This window comes from Lepus europaeus, chromosome 7 (genome assembly GCF_033115175.1).
Source record: "Lepus europaeus isolate LE1 chromosome 7, mLepTim1.pri, whole genome shotgun sequence".
Taxonomy (NCBI): domain Eukaryota; kingdom Metazoa; phylum Chordata; class Mammalia; order Lagomorpha; family Leporidae; genus Lepus; species Lepus europaeus.
In genome coordinates, this window is record NC_084833.1 from 81,801,226 (window position 1) to 81,817,461 (window position 16,236).

The 16,236-nt window shown below is 39.5% G+C and overlaps 1 protein-coding gene across 1 annotated transcript in view; it reads right to left on the reverse strand.

Moving 5' to 3' along the window:
- Window positions 1-15,809, reverse strand: part of SLC36A4 (solute carrier family 36 member 4) — a 76,078-nt gene extending 60,269 nt beyond the window's left edge. The window contains exon 1 of the mRNA XM_062196865.1: window positions 15,792-15,809. The gene's annotated coding sequence lies outside the window, so the exon portion shown is untranslated. The remainder of the gene's footprint in view (window positions 1-15,791) is intronic.
- Window positions 15,810-16,236: the final 427 nt, after the last annotated feature.

Genomic DNA, 16,236 nt, shown 5'->3' on the forward strand with positions numbered 1-16,236 from the left:
CCCACTCGATCCGGAGGCCTTTCAAGATCTTTGACCACGGTGCCGGAAGGAAGTTGGGGTTACGAGTAATGACTCTGATAACAGTGTCCAGTCTTCTCAAGCACTATACATTGTCTTACTGAACTCTGACAACCCTGTGAGGTAATTTGTGGTGCTTCTGTCCGTTTTACAAATAAGGAACCTCTTACTGAGGACAGCGAACTAGTGAACGAACAACAGAGTTGGAGTTGTCTCGGCAGCCAGAGTGGGGGCCTCAACCAGCATGCAAAACTGGATCCTCACCGTGGGTGCCAATCAGTGTTCCATGAACCCACGGAAGAAGTATGCTTCTGGTTTGAAAACACTTGATTTTGCAATTGCTTTCTTTCTTTCTTTCTTTTTTCCATTTCATAGTTCTTTCTGCTCGGACCAGACAATTTTTGTCTGTTGCGTTTTAGGAGAGTTGTTTTTTGTTTTTTAAGCGAGTTGATACCTAGCAGCACTGCGTGGTTATGGTGCTAAATATTTAAAAGCCTGATATCACAAAGGTACAGGATTACATAACGCCTTTCCTCCTCTTGGATTCTGTGAAGATTTTCACTAGATAACCAATGATAGTGATGGTTTGCCAAACTGTTTTTACCTTCAATCAATCCTAATCCCTCATTCACATACCTATGCAAGTCCCATAGAGAGGTTTTATTTGAAGTGTTCCTGATGAATACTGAAAATGTAGGAGTGAGAGGACAAGGGAAGGGCAGGGGGAGAGGGGAGGGGAGATAGAAAAGAGAAAAGAGAATACCTAATCTATCCTGGAAAGGAACTACTGCAATGATCCCTAACCCGTGCTGGGGTGATCATCTGGTTAGAGATCATCAGGAAAGGAGAGAGGAGTCAGCAGTGAGAGCCCTCAAGTAATTGTTCTCAAAACCACCCATTGTAATAAGAACACTTGGAACTATATTTCAAAAGAACACCATTCTTTTGAATGTTAAAGGAGATCAAAAACTATTGTCCCCTAATTTCAGCATCAGAGAAAGCTAATCTGAAAATATGGAAGGAAAAAAAGACCTGATTTGAATATAGGCCTGGGTTTCTTTGGAGAGGCCTGGGTTGAAGCAAGCAGCCAGGCTCAGTGTCTTTATAGTGTCATAATGGGATAAGGCAAGTAATAAAAATAGGATTATAAGATTCAAGAGAATTGTGTCTTTTATATGTCACTGTTTAGGAACATATTTATTCTGGGGCTGATGCTGTGGCATAGCAGGTAAAGCTGCCGCCTGCAGTGCCGGCATTCTCTTTAGGTGCTGGTTGGAGTCCTGGCTTCTCCACTTCTGATCCAGCTCCCTGCTAATGCACCTGGGAAAGCAACGGAGGGTGGCCCAAGTCCTTGGGCCCCTGCACCCACGTGGGAGACCCAGAAGAAGCTCCAGGCTCCTGGCTTTGTATTTGCTCAGCTCCGGCTGTTGCAGCCATTTGGGGAGTGAACCAGCAGATGGAAGATCTCAATATCTCCCTCTCTCTCTCTCCCTGTCTCTATAACTCTGCCTTTCAAATAAATAAATCTTTTTAAAAACATACCTATTCTAACTTTGGCAAACTATTTCATAAATTAGAAGGATATGTAGGGGCCGGCATGTAGCACAGCGAGTTAAAGCCCTGGCCTGAAGCACCAGCATCCCATATGGGTGCCGTCAAGTCTTGGTTGCTCCGCTTCCGATCCAGCTTCCTGCTAATGTGCCTGGGAAAGCAGCAGAGGATAGCCCAAGTCCTTGGGCCCTTGTACCCACATGGGAGACCCAGAAGAAGCTCCTGGCTCCTGACTTTGGATTGGCTCAGCTCTGGCCATTGCGGTCATCTGGGGAGTGAACCAGCAGATGGAAGACCTCTTGTGTGTCTCTGCTTCTCCCTGTAACTCTGTCTCTCAAATAAATAAAATAAATCTTTAAAAAAAAAAAGTGTATGTAGTCTCCTCTAGTCTCCTCTTATATGTGGTAGATACATTACAATATTTCCACTAGATGCCTGAAACTGGATATTACTGTATATGTATATATATATAAATATATATAAAACATCATGTATATATAGATATACTATGTTTTTCCTTACTTGTGATAAACTTTATATATATTAGGCACATAAGAGATTAACAACTAACAAATAAAACAATTGTATGCCAGTATATTAAAATAAAAGCTATGTGAATGTGGTCTTTCAAAATATCTTACTGTGCTGTGCTCACCCTTCTATGGTATGATATCCTTCTTGTGATGAAATGAACTGAGGTGAATGATGTAGACATTGTGACATGGCATTAGGCAACTGCAAGGGTTACTTGAACACAAGCACTGCATTTGATAACTAAGAAGACTACCAAGTGACTAATGCACAAATAGCAGATACACTGGACCAAGAGATGATTCCTATTCCAAGTGAGAGGGACTGGAACAACTCCAGATTTCATCACACTACTCAGAACACAGTACATGAGTTAAAACAATGAATTGTTTATACATGGAATTTTCTATCTAGTATTTTCACATGGCAGTTTACTACAGCTAACTGAAACCATAGGTAATGGGGGGACTGCTATACAATTGATTAATCCAATTACTACTAATATTATGACTTAAACTCTAGTATTGTTATCGCTTTAATACAAGAAATTGAAGGTATACATTAACCCAAAGAATTAAGGGATTAGTTGCCAAACAGATGTGAAAACCTGCTCCTTATCTGCCACTGGACTGTTAGTGGTACCATTAAGTCACTGTATATAATGGATAGGGAAAAGAACCTAATGCTTGATGGATCTAGTCCATCATGGTTGGAGTAACTGCTTTCTGTTCTTACAGTAAGGTGTTTATAAAAATTTCAAATAGAAAAAGTAGTGTAGCTTGTAGAAAGAAGATGGTCTATTAGGTACAGAGGGAACATTATATGGAGTAAAGCTATACCAGGACCTAACACAGGACCCTGCATGTACTAATCACTCAATAAATAGGTGTTGAAAGTTATTGAGTTTAGCCTCATGAAAACATGAAAGTAAACATTTAGAAGTCTAATTTAAAAAAAGAAAAAAGTGGTGTAGTGGGTTAGGCTGTTACCTGTAGTGCTGGCATCCCATATGGGAACCAATTCTAGTCCTGGCTGCTCTACTTCTTACCCAGTTCCCTGTTAATGCACCTGGGAATGTAATAGAGGACAGCCCAAGTACTTGGGCCCCTGCACCCACGTGAGAGACCCGGAAGAAGCTCCTGGCTTCCATCTAGCCCAGTTTTGACTGGGCCATTTGGGGAGTGAACTAGCAGATGAAAGACCTCTCTCTCTCTCTCTCTTTCTTTCTCTCTGTCTCTCTCTGTCTCTCTTTCTCTCTGTAACTCTGCCTTTCAAATAAATTAAATGAACCTTTAACTAAAAAAATCTTTAATTTATTTAAATACATTTGTGGGACATCCTCCCTGTTTCAGGCACTGTGCTAGATGCAAGGGCTAGAATGGCAAATAAAATGTATTATATAATGAATGAATAAAGTTCTTTGTATAACGCAAAGTGTGCAAAAGAACTAAACAAAACCTGCATATGTAATTATAATTGTGGTGAGGAGAATAGCAGTGCTAACAGGGGGCCTACTGTAGACTGGGAAGGCAGAGCAGGCTTCTCTGAGGATGATTAAGCTAACACTTCAAGAAGGAAAGGATGGACATATGTAGATGGAAGAGCATTTCAGTCAGCAAGAACAGTCTTTTTCATTTTACAGATGGAGAAATAGTTCTGTCAGATGTGTTGATTTCAAATACCTGTAAAAGATCTAAGTAGAATTGTCTATTCGGAGTTGTTGGATTCTAAAGTTTCCTCTTATTTAAAGCAATATTAACAACCTTGCAGAGGTTTTTGTGATGATTTAGTAAGATTAGGTATATGTAGCATTAGCACATTGCTATTTGTTTGAAAACATCAAATACACTGAGCATATTATATAGGGATTTTTGTTTTTGTCGAAACAGTAAGACCAACTCAAACTAGCTTCTATCAAAAAGACAATTCAATGATGATATTGAAGTCCCCAGGACATGATGAGGCTGGGCTCAGCAACACTGAGCCCTAAGCCTGTGAGATTCTGTCTTGCTTCTTCAGTGATCACTTGCCTCTAGGCATCTGCTTGTGCATCTGTGTGGATTTTCACTGTAAAACTTCTCTCCTTCTCAGCTTTGTTTGGCAAGAAATATGTTTCCTTAAAACATTCAATTTCTATATCTTAGAAATCTATATTTCATCTCTCGGATCTGATTCCCACTCCTGGGCTACCCAAGTGAACAGCAGACAAAGTCACAAATTGTAGTAGCGCCTGTGGTATGGAGAAGGGAGCATTTCTGAAAGGCTGAGCAGACTAAGTCATAGGTGTCCACTCTGTTTTGATTCTCTTTGTAAAAAATTATACTTTTTCTATCTGAAGGCGCTTTTCTCCTCTTGTGCCTCCAGTGGACATAGAGGCCAGCTTCTCTTATCTTCTAATTAATACCTGCCTAATGGCACCTCTATTCTGTTAATGAACCTAGCAAACAGGCTGACTAGCACTGGTTTTCTTAAAAGCTTCAGTGCTGCATTGTTACTGACAGCTTCCTTTCATTACCAATAACTTTGCTTTATTTAACTCTTACTGACTGATTTGGCAGATAGAAAAAAAAAAAAAACTGAAAGCTTAGTGCCTGAAAGAAAGAGAGATGAAACAGGTGGCTGAAAGTTAACTTTTAAAAAAAATGTCTATAGGGGCTGGCGCCATGGCACACTAGGTTAATCCTCCGCCAGCGGTACCAGCATCCCATATGGGCACCGGTTCTAGGCCCCGTTGCTCCTCTTCCAGTCCAGCTCTCTGCTGTGGTCTGTGAAAACAGTAGAAGATGGCCCAAGTGCTTGGGCCCCTGCACCCACATGGGAGACCAGGAGGAAGCACCTGGATCCTGGCTTCGGATCGGTGCAGCTCCAGCCGTTGCGGCCATTTGGAGAGTGAACCAATGGAAGGAAAACCTTTCTCTCTGTCTCTCTCACTGTCTATAACTCTACCTCTCAAATAAATAAATAAAATCTTTTAAAAAGTCTATAAAACATGAATAGAATGCCATGGAAAAAATAATAATCAGTAAAGAGAAAATAGAACAAAATGACAAAGTAATAAAAATGTAAAAAATAAGAAAATTAAAGGATCCATCCAGCAGGTCAGTATCTTAATTCAGGAAACTAAGAAATTAAAGAAAGAAGAAAAAAAATAAAAATGAGACATAATTTGAAGGGCATTTGTTCTCCAATTTTAAGGATCCACTGAGTGCCCAATAAAACAAATGAAAACATACCTAGGTCAAGATATACCATTGTAAAAATTTTAGAACATTGAGAATGACAGGAAGAACCTAAAATCTTCCCCAAATGAAAAAATAAAATACAATCAGAACAGGGACAGAGAGGAAATTTACAGTGAATTTGAATCACTTCCAAATACTCAGTAGCAAAAAAAGCTAAAAGACAATGGAGCATTGCATTGCAACTTCTGAAGGAAAACACAAGGAACTTAGAATTCTATACCTAACCAAACAATTGATATAATGAAAGGTTAAAATAAACACATTTTAATTTATATAACAACTCAATATTTAAATCCCATGAGATTCAGGAATTCATCACAGGAGAAAAGAAATCCTAATAGGATTCTAAAATGAAGTTCCGGGATCACAGATGGCAGTAGGCCTAGAGAGCAGCCAGTCTAAACTGAGGCAAGAAGAGAGAAGTCACCAGGAAAGGTTATCTCCAGAGATAAAAGAAATAGTAAAATTAATTGATAACCTGAAAGTTGTTAAAAGTAGACAGACTTTTTAAAAAATTTTAGGAAAAATGAGAAGATTTACCCACAAATCTGAAAAAAAGCAAGGCAGATGAGAAAAAAGGGCAATTAACATCAGTAAACATTACCTTGGCAATGAATAAATAATCATAATCATAATAAAACATAAAATGTGAATGTAATAAAAAAACAAGTATTACAAATGTCTAAAGATGTGAGTAGACTGAGCAGAAATATTCTGTACAAATTTCAATGTAAAAGAACCAAATTCTCACTTTTCATAATTGTAACAAAGTTATATCTAAAACTGAATAATTAATAATGCAATAAGTAAGTTATTTAGAAATATGGAGATAAAGACCAAATAGAACTACCAAAACATTTCAAAGTGGTTGCCTCTTAAGAAAGGGATTTAGGTGCAGACATTCAATTCACTGGTTAAGATGCTGCTTGAAACTCCTGCATCCCACATCAGAGTGGCTGTGTTCAAGTCCCAGCTCGACTCCCAATTCCAGCTTCCTGCTAATGCACACGCTGGGAGGCAGCAGGTGATGACTCAAATAGTTGGGTCCCTAACATTCACATGAGAGACCTAGGCTGAGTTCCTGGTTCCTGTCGTTGACCTGTCCAGCTTGTGTTGTAGGCATTTGGGTAGTAAACGAGCATCTCTGTCTTCTCTCTGTCTCTCTCATTTACAAAAGTAAAATCACAATCTCTGCCAACTATTAGTGTTGTTGTTGTTGTTGTTGTTGTTGTTGTTTTGACAGGCAGTGACAACAGGACAGTGAGAGAGAGAGACAGAGAGAAAGGTCTTCCTTTGCCGTTGGTTCACCCTCCAATGGCAGCCACAGCTGGTGTGCTGCAGCCTGCGCACCGCGCTGATTCGAAGCCAGGAGCCAGGTGCTTCTCCTGGTCTCCCATGTGGGTGCAGGGCCTAAGGACTTGGGCCATCCTCCACTGCCTTCCCGGACCATAGCAGAGAGCTGGCCTGGAAGAGGGGCAACCGGGACAGAATCCGGTGCCCCAACCGGGACTAGAACCCGGTGTGCCAGCGCCGCAGGTGGAGGATTAGCCTATCGAGCCACGGCGCCGGCCCAACTATTAGTTTTTATTGAGACAATATCCAACAAAGTTATCTATACTATAAAGTGTATTATTTTTAAAATCATGTATCTTCTTATTGCATAGTTCTTTTCAGATTTTCTGTATTTAGTGCCAAACATCTCTGTGATTGAAGACATACCAGTTTCAAATTGTAAATTTTTGGTGATTGACAAAGATGGTGAAGAAATCTGGATTTTCTGAGAAGCCCTTTGAAATTTTATAGTCAAAGTGAGAGGGAACCTTCTGGTTAACGACTACTGATATGTAAGGAATAGGTTTAAAACATTACTAACTTGCCTAACCACAACTACTTCCCTCTTTAAAATTACTTCCATGTAAAATTTTATCACAAATCATATATTGCAAGTCTTTTTTCAGATGTTTAGGAAAAGGTAAAAATTTTCCACACAATGTGAATATATCTGAAAGCACTAAATTGCAATACTGGTTGTTTCACTAACTGACAAAGGAGGGTTTCCTAGAAAAAGTTGACTGTCTAGAGAAGGAAGTCCAACTTGAAGAAATGGTGAGCGCTAGAATTTTACATTACCCTAATGTCCATCACACGTACCATCTTTTCACAGAATTCTGGAGCAATGCTGTTAAACTTGTAAACATGACGTGTACAATTGAGCATACAAGATAATGGTATCAGAAAAATCTCAAGACATGAAGCAAAATGAAATATATTTCTATGTTTATAAAGCTTTGAATATTTCAGAAAAGTTCTTGAGTTACCCACTGGTAGTCCATAAAAGTAGAACTTGAATCTGAAGCCTATGTATTCTTTTCATTATTAGAGTAGTTATAACTACTATCTGTAAGTCAGAACATACTAGGTACCTTCTGCCTTTCTCTAGTTATTTTCCATTTGTCCCTCCAGACTCACTTTTCCTTTTTCTTTCCTGCTCTGTGTACTACAAGATTCTCACATAGAATGCTTCAATGGGTTCCCTTGAGTTCTGGCTTCAAATTAATTTTGATCATTGGAGATAGAGGAAGGAAACAGTAGGAAGAAAAAGGTTAGGAACTAATTCCCCTGTGTCTCCTTACTGATTCATTACAGCTTGGATGTATCCCTCAGGCAGAACCACAGCTTTGGTTAGGCAACCCTCTCCCTCATGTTGCCTGTCCAGGACCAGAGATAGAAATGTTCTTCCCTACCGCCTGCTGTTGGCATCATCCCTTACTGACTTTCCTAAAAACCTGTTGTGCCAGTCTCTTTGATTTGCTATGACCAAGTATCCTAGTTTGGGCGGCTGATAACAACAGATTTATTTCTTAACAGACTTGAAGGCTGGATGCCTGAGGTCAGGGTGCCAGCAAGGTCAGGTTCTGGAGAGGGTCCTCTTCTAGTCAACAGACTGCCAACTCCTCTGTGCCCTCACAAGGTGGAAAGACAGTAAGAGAACTCTCTGGGATCTCTTTAATCCTATTCATGAGGGCTTTACCCTCATTAACTACTTCTCAAAGGCCCTACCGCATAACACCATGACACTAGGGAATAGGATTTCAATACACAGATTTTAGAGGGACACATTAAGTCTATTGTACCTGCCCATGCCACTGTAAATAGTTCCCTTAGTCAGCTTCCTTTAATTAGCAGTTTGTGTGAGCATATAGTCCATCTATCTTCCAGCAAGACCTTTATAAGCACACATATGTAATTTCAAAATGTTATTGACTTGTCTTTAAAAACCCTCCAAATCTTATGTCTGTTTTACAAGTGAAGAAAATGAAACTGAGGCCAGTGCCACAGCTCAATAGGCTAATCCTCCACCTGCGGCGCTGGCACACCGGGTTCTAGTCCCGGTCAGGGCGCCAGATTCTGTCCCAGTCGCTCCTCTTCCTGCCCAGCTCTCTGCTATGGCCCCGGAGTGCAGTGGAGGATGGCCCAAGTCCTTGGGCCCTGCACCCGCATGGGAGACCAGGAAAAGCACCTGGTTCCTGGCTTGGGATCAGCGGGGTACACCGGCCACAGTGCACCGGCCACAGCGCGCCAGCTGCAGCGGCCATTGTGGGGTGTACCAGTGGAAAAAGGAAGACCTTTCTCTCTGTCTCTCTCTCTCACTGTCCACTCTGCCTGTCAAAAAAAAAAAAGAAGAAGAAGAAGAAAGAAAGAAAGAAAGAAAGAAAGAAAGAAAGAAAGAAAGAAAGAAAAGAAAATGAAACTGAGAGAAATCTAGCAATTTGCCCAAAAATAAATAATAAAGTCAAGATTATAACCCGGGTTTAAGTGGCGGTTGTCTTCTCTATACTTCACTATTTCTGAAAAATTTATTCAAGTGATGGGAAATCATATCCTCATCCCAGAGAGTCCTCAAAATCTGGAATTCTATGAGTTTTCAATATCACTTCTTTAACACTGTTGGGTATGCTGATTTATATAGGCCAATAATAGGTAGAACAGCAATTAATGAAGTAGGTTTTGTCTTGATTTTGGCCAAACACCCAGACCTTTGTCCAAAAAATAAAAAATAATGTATCCTGGTTAATGTGGTATAATGGTGCCAAGTGGCAGCTCCTTCACATATGCTGTGTACTTTTCATGTCCATCTATAATCACACTCTTGCTCTTTCTTTAGGCTGTTAAATTGGGAACAGAATGTCCTAAAATCCTTTCTTCTCTTCTTTTCCCTTACCTCCAGCGAGTCTGAGAAGAGCCCTACTAAGGACATACTCTCCCAGGGCTAGACTATCAGAGTTTAAATTATCATGAAAAATTTGTCCCTGGAGTCTATTTTTCTGCCATTTGGTAGTAGGTTAGCTATGGGTTTTACAACGGGATAAAGTTTGAGAGTGGTGTTAGTTTAATTCAGTTTAGTCCCCTTAACTAGGTTCACTCTAACTTTTCTTCTATTAGCCATATATAAAAGGTAAAATGGGTTATGCATCATGGCACAGAGGTTAAGCCAATATTTAGGACATCAGCATCCCATATCAGAGTGCCTGGGATGGAGTCCCATCTCTGCTACCAATCCAACTGCCTGCTGGTACACACCCTGGGAGACAGCAGGTGATGACTCAAGAACTTCTGTCTCTGCCACCCAAATGGGAAACCAAGATGGAATTCCTGGGTCCTGGCTTCAGCCTGGTCCAATCCAGGCTATTGCGGGCATTTGGGGAGTGAACCGGGGAACAGATGGGCTCTCACACTCTCCTACTCTTTCTCTCTCCCTCTCTTTCTGTATCACTCTCTCTCTCCCTTTAAATAGATTTTCTTATCTTTTACTTATAAAAAATAAGAAAAATGAGAGTCCTCCCATCCCAATCAACCAGTTAATTTTGTAATAGTGATAAATATCATAAAAAGGAAATCTAATTTTCATTGAGCTAGACCTCAAGCTAAATGCTTTTCACCACCACATCATTTACCTGGTAGAACAATCCTGTAAGGTAGGTGCTGTACATATTTCTCCATTTTTTAGTTGAAAACACTGAGGCTTACATTTATTGGCATGGTATCAGCAAGGTGGAAGAACAAGACTTTCCAGAACTCATCCATTCCCAGAAACATCAATTTTAATAATGACCTGTGCACAAAAGTGTCTCCTAAAGAGCTAATGAATGCAGATGAGAGATTATAACATCTGGCTATTGCACAGAAACAAGAAAAGATACACTGAAAAGAGTAGAAAAACATTCCTTTTTACCTACATCCTTTCCCTCCTAAGACTGCTGGCCTAGCACACAGAGGGACAGCCACTGTATGGTGGAAGTAAATAATACCCTACTTGCCATAGACATCCGCACTGGGCCCACCCTGGTGAATGCCAGCACCAGGCTGGCCCATGGCTCCAGGTTACAGGCTTACCTCAGTGATAAGGTGGCCCTTGCAAAGTCGAGCTCAAGCCCACAGTAGTGCCATTGCAGTATCTGTGGACCCAAGCTTTAAAGTCATGTAGAAACAGATTCCAAGCCACCTCTCCTCATGGACCCAGGTACTAGGCTGGAGACTACTAGAGATACATTTTTCCCCTAATATTTATTCATTTGAAAGAGTGAAGAAGGAGAGATTTTTCCATCCACCAGTTCACTCTCCCATTTGGCTACAATAGCCAGGGATGGGGCAAGTGAAGCCAGAAGCCAGGAACTCCATTCAGGTTTCCTGCATGGATGACAGAAATTCAAGTACTGAATCATCCACTGTTTCCCAGGTGCTTTAACAGAAAGCTGGATCAGAAGCAGTGTAGCGGTAGCCAGGACTTGAAATAGCACTCCCATATGGTTGCAGGCATCCTAAATGACAGCTGAACCTGCTGTGCCACAATGCCCACCCACCACCCAAGGCCTCCAGGAGCAGGCCTGCCTCCAGACCATGCCAGCCAGTATGTCTGGATGAACTGATTGGTGAAGGGTATTCTTTGTCCATGTTACTCTGTAAAGACTAGAAAAGGGTTAACTTTATCAAATGTGCAAACACTAACACAGGACACAAGGATAATGAATAATCAGAGAAACAATAAATTATCAGTAACTGACCCTAGAGAAATAGAGATCTATGAATAGTCTGACTGGTGAGTCAAAATAATCATCTTAAAGAGTCTCAAGGAGCCCCAAGAGAATGCAGACAAGTAAATGACATCAGGAGAATATGCTAAATGAAATTAACCAGGCACAGAAAGATAAACATTGTCACTTACATGTCACTTATATGCGGAATCTAAAAAAAGTTGGATTCAGACATTCAGAGAATAAAATTGGTTTGCAGAGACTGTGGGCCACAGGAAATAAAGGGATGTTTGTCAAAGGACACCAAGTTATCATTTCTCAACTTTTTGGCTATGATCCAATGTAAGGGTACAGAATTTCACTCATGTAAGATGAATAAGATCTGAAGATGCAATGTAGAGCATAGTGGCTATAATTAAGAATACTACATGATATACTTCAAATTTGCTAAGAGAGTAGATCTTAAATGTTTCACACACACACATTAATTAGCTTAACTGTGGCAATCATTTCATAATGAACACATGTATCAAAACATACTGTACACTGCAAAAGACTCAATTTTTATTTTTACATGATTTAGTTATTACAGCATTGTACATTTCTATCTACCCTTCTTATTAGCTAATTAAATATTAGGAAGATCACTGTGAAATCAGGTAACTGAGGTTCACTATTGCAGCTTAACTCTGACATAAATGTTCCACTAATATATTAAATATTGTCCTATGGAAATATTACTCTTTGAAGGGAAATAGAAAAAGTGACATATGGCAAGTGCTGGAAATCCATATTCTTGCTTTCTCACATATTTATTCCTTTTAATATTTCACATAAATGGCCTGTATTTTGATAAGTCCCAAGTGTGTTTCCAAAGGCTCAAGAGAAAGAGTGCTTTCAAAACTTTGCTTCTTTCCATTTAAGATTATATACTGGTTATATTTTGGTTACATATTGATTATATATATAAAGGAATATGCTTATATATTGGTTAAACATTAACCTACAGGGAAATTATTTTACTTGTGTTGTCTTCAAATGAAACTATTGTCAACTGAATACAAAAGTGTGGATTTTCTTTGGATACTAAGAACTCATGATCCTCACATGTAAATTTAATTTAATAAGTTCTCTCTCTTTCGGGATTTTAACATCAAGGACTAGCTTGGGATTTAATTTGACAGGCTGTACCTGTCAGATTTTGTATAGCCTACTTTCATCACAGTTCAAAGGGAGAAAGTGAAAGACTGTCTTATGGTAAGTAGGTCACTCAAGACACACGATATGCATGAAGAATCTTGGAATTCCTGCTATCTGGAACACTCTCTGGGGTGATTAGAAGAGCTTGCTCACACTTTAATAATATTTGGAAGGAATAGAGCCATACCTCATTAGCTATATCTCATTAGGAAAACCTTCCTAAGAGAAACAAAACCCTGGTGGACCTGATTTGAGAAAATAAATACCAACACATAACCTGCTTTTGGTAAAAAAAGGAAATGGAATACAAGTTAGAGAGATTCCATTCAGGAAGAAGTTTCAGCTAGAAGGTTGTATTCCAGCCCAACCTGTCAGAAGTTCTTAAGACTTAGAAAGAGGTCCTTAGAAAAAGATACAATTTCAAAAGAAAATATCACCAGCCTGTTTGCTCTAAGGCCCAGCTGGTAGCCAATCACATGATGGTCCCTTTGCATAGTACTCTTCCTGCCAATTCTGTTTTGTAATCATACCACATGATTGGTCTTTATCTGATTTTTTTCCCCCTCATTGAAAGGAAAGACCACCACAAAACACACCAAATACCAGAGTAAGGGAAAAGTTTATTGTCAGCTGACAAGGCTCCTTCTCCATGTACAAGAGGAACAGCAGCCTGTACTGGGAGAACAGGTCTTATAGAGCTTTACAGAGATAAGGAAGTGGGAGCAGTGAATCCCCTTAGGGTGGGGGTGGAGCTGATACTTGTGGATGGGCCATTTGGTCACCTGACTTCTAGTAAGCCAGGCTGGGTTTAGGATTGAAGCTTATTGTACAAAATGGCAACAGGGCCAGGGCCTAAGATGGTGCCTCAGATAAGATGGCACTAGTTTCACTAACATTCCTGGAAATATCTAAGCTCTTTAATCAGATTTCTCAATAGATAGCATCCATTTTATAATAGATTAGATCAATTATTAATTATTCAAAGATAGTCCATCATTTTAAGTCAAACAAGTGATAAATTGACCAAGGAATGGTTAATTTTGCATAGGACAAGTGTTTACTAATTCATCCTCTAGTCAGTTCTTTGGACTTCCATTACTTATGTCAAGAGACCACCGTTTGACAAGGTTGACCTTATCTTCATTGGTGGTCATCCAAATGTGGCTGAAGGAAACCAAAATATCTGGAATTATACAAATTGGCAATCCCTAAAATATTAGTGGCCCATCCAGGTTGATAATTATCATAAAACATGAATTGCTCTGGGCATTATGCTAAGTGCCTTTGTGTATGTCATCTTATTTATGTTCACCACAGCCCTGTGAAAACAGACATGGTCACCAGTAGTTTACAAATGAACAAAGAAAGACTCAGACATTTGCATTCCAAAACCCAGTAATCAATAAGAGCCAGACCGAGAATGCCAGCTCTGATCTGATAGATTTCAATGTTTTTACTCATTCTTTCATTGCCATTGCATACTTTAGTTGTCTAATATCACCCTTGTGAGTTAAAATATTAACTCCCATCCTACTATTTCTCCAAGAAGTCTAGTGGGAATGTCATAGGATAAATTTTTCTTCTTTGGCAATATTTCAGAAATGAGAGGAAAGCCCAGGTACATTTTGCTAAAGTAAATAGCACTTCTATTCAGGACAAAACCCAGATGGTTCAAGATACAAATTAAGATTTTCAAAATCAATAAGTATTCATTGATAATTGAGTAACATGAACGGAGGAGGAACAACAATATATGATGTGTATTCCCAATTTGGGAGAACAGAACAATTTATGTGAAAGAACAACTAAAGCAAGGCTATAATTACCAAGTGTCAGTGGAATAAACAACTTCATGATATGCATATTTATCCTTTGAGCTAACTGGTGATGAAATTCAGCTGGAACATATGAATTAAATCTCAAATTCTGTAGCAGAGAATTCACTTTTTTGGTGAACCGTGAAGATAAGGTGGGTTTTGGAGAGGACCTAGGGTAACCACATGTCTGCATAGTGTAGAAAACATGAGTTACAATCAATGTGATTACTAACTCAGGTAATCCATTCCTGACTATCACTGTGGTAATAGTGCAATATTGTTGAGACCTAAATTTCCCCAGTAGACCCACTGCATAATTTGCTGTTTTAACTGAGAAGCCTCTTGGATTACATAGCATTGCCGTGATTTTTCTAATCAATCCCTTAGCTTTGTCCAGTCACTTCAGAATGAATCTGGCACATCCAGAGTATCTTTGTACTTTGCCTCAGGATTCACATCCTCTCTTTTGACACTTCAGATTGAGTTGAAAGAAGGGGCTGTCACTGACTTCATTCCCAGTGGGGTGATCTTCTCTGATAGCTAGTGTCCCAAATTGCCTAGGACAATCTGAATTTGCTCTATTGTTGCAGTGTCCCAGTTTGAACAATAAACTATACAGTCACACTTCTCAGAGCCCAAACCGCCATCCAGTGTGAGAGCATGTACCTAAAGAACCACTTTTGTCCCTTACTCCAGCAAAGTAGACCTACATTTCTGATCCTTTTCAAAGAGACATAATGCCACAGGCTAAAACCCTCACTTTTCTCAGGAGTATCAATTTAGAGAAGGCCCCAAATCCTTGTAAATGCAACCTCCTTATAAAGCAATTTAAACAATCACCTGGCATATCATAATAGCAAATTATTCAGATATTTTGATTCTTTTCAAACAGCATTGCTAATACATCCATCACAAATTCTGCTCTGCATGATTCTCCTGGTCTTGAATACTCAGCAAAATTTCAATGTCTGATTTTGTCACCTAATGAACAGTTTCCTCTTTACAACACTCAGAAGTAACTGGAGACGTGCACTAAGCAAATATCAGACATAAATGTTAGATTAAGCAAACAATGGGAAAAGAATACAGTTTAGGTCAGAAGCAGCCACATGCTACACAGCTATTCCAAGGGCAAACAGATGACACTGTCCTTGAAGGCAGTATATACTCAACAAATATTAATGTCTCCTTTGCCCTAGCTCCAACAGTAAATTCCTTTGCCAGATAAATGCACTTTTAATTTAAAGGGCTCTGAGTCAGTTTTCTCCACTACTCGGTTCCGAGACAAAACATGCTGGGCAAGAGGGCATGGAATGCCCCTGGACATCTGGTTCTGGCTGGGGTGATAGTTCACATAGATCGTTTAACATTCAATTTAAGAGTAAATATTTGTTGAGTACCTGTTGTGTTTTGAATTTGATGTAGTCCATGACCAAGATATAGTCTACCAACAAGGTTCCTCTTCAACAGAAGTGATAACACAGGTGCAAAAATAACTGTAAAACAAAGCAGAATCTGGCATGTATTTTAGAAGGACTAGAAACTGTGCAGTGGGAACACAGAGGAAAGAAAGAATGATTCCGACTTAGGGAGTAAGAAGAACTTCCTGATTGAATGTACTATCATCATCATGGTAATAACATTAACTCATACACATCAGGAACTAATTATGACTCAAGATCTAATATAAATACTTTAAGGGAATATTTATCTAACTAGCCTCATTTAAGTTTGACCCTGAAGAGAAGGTAAAATTGAGGAAAATAGAAATACAGAAGAAAAAATACTCTAGGTGACAAGAACAGATTACCAAAAGGCACCATGTCAGGAGGCATTCAGGAAACA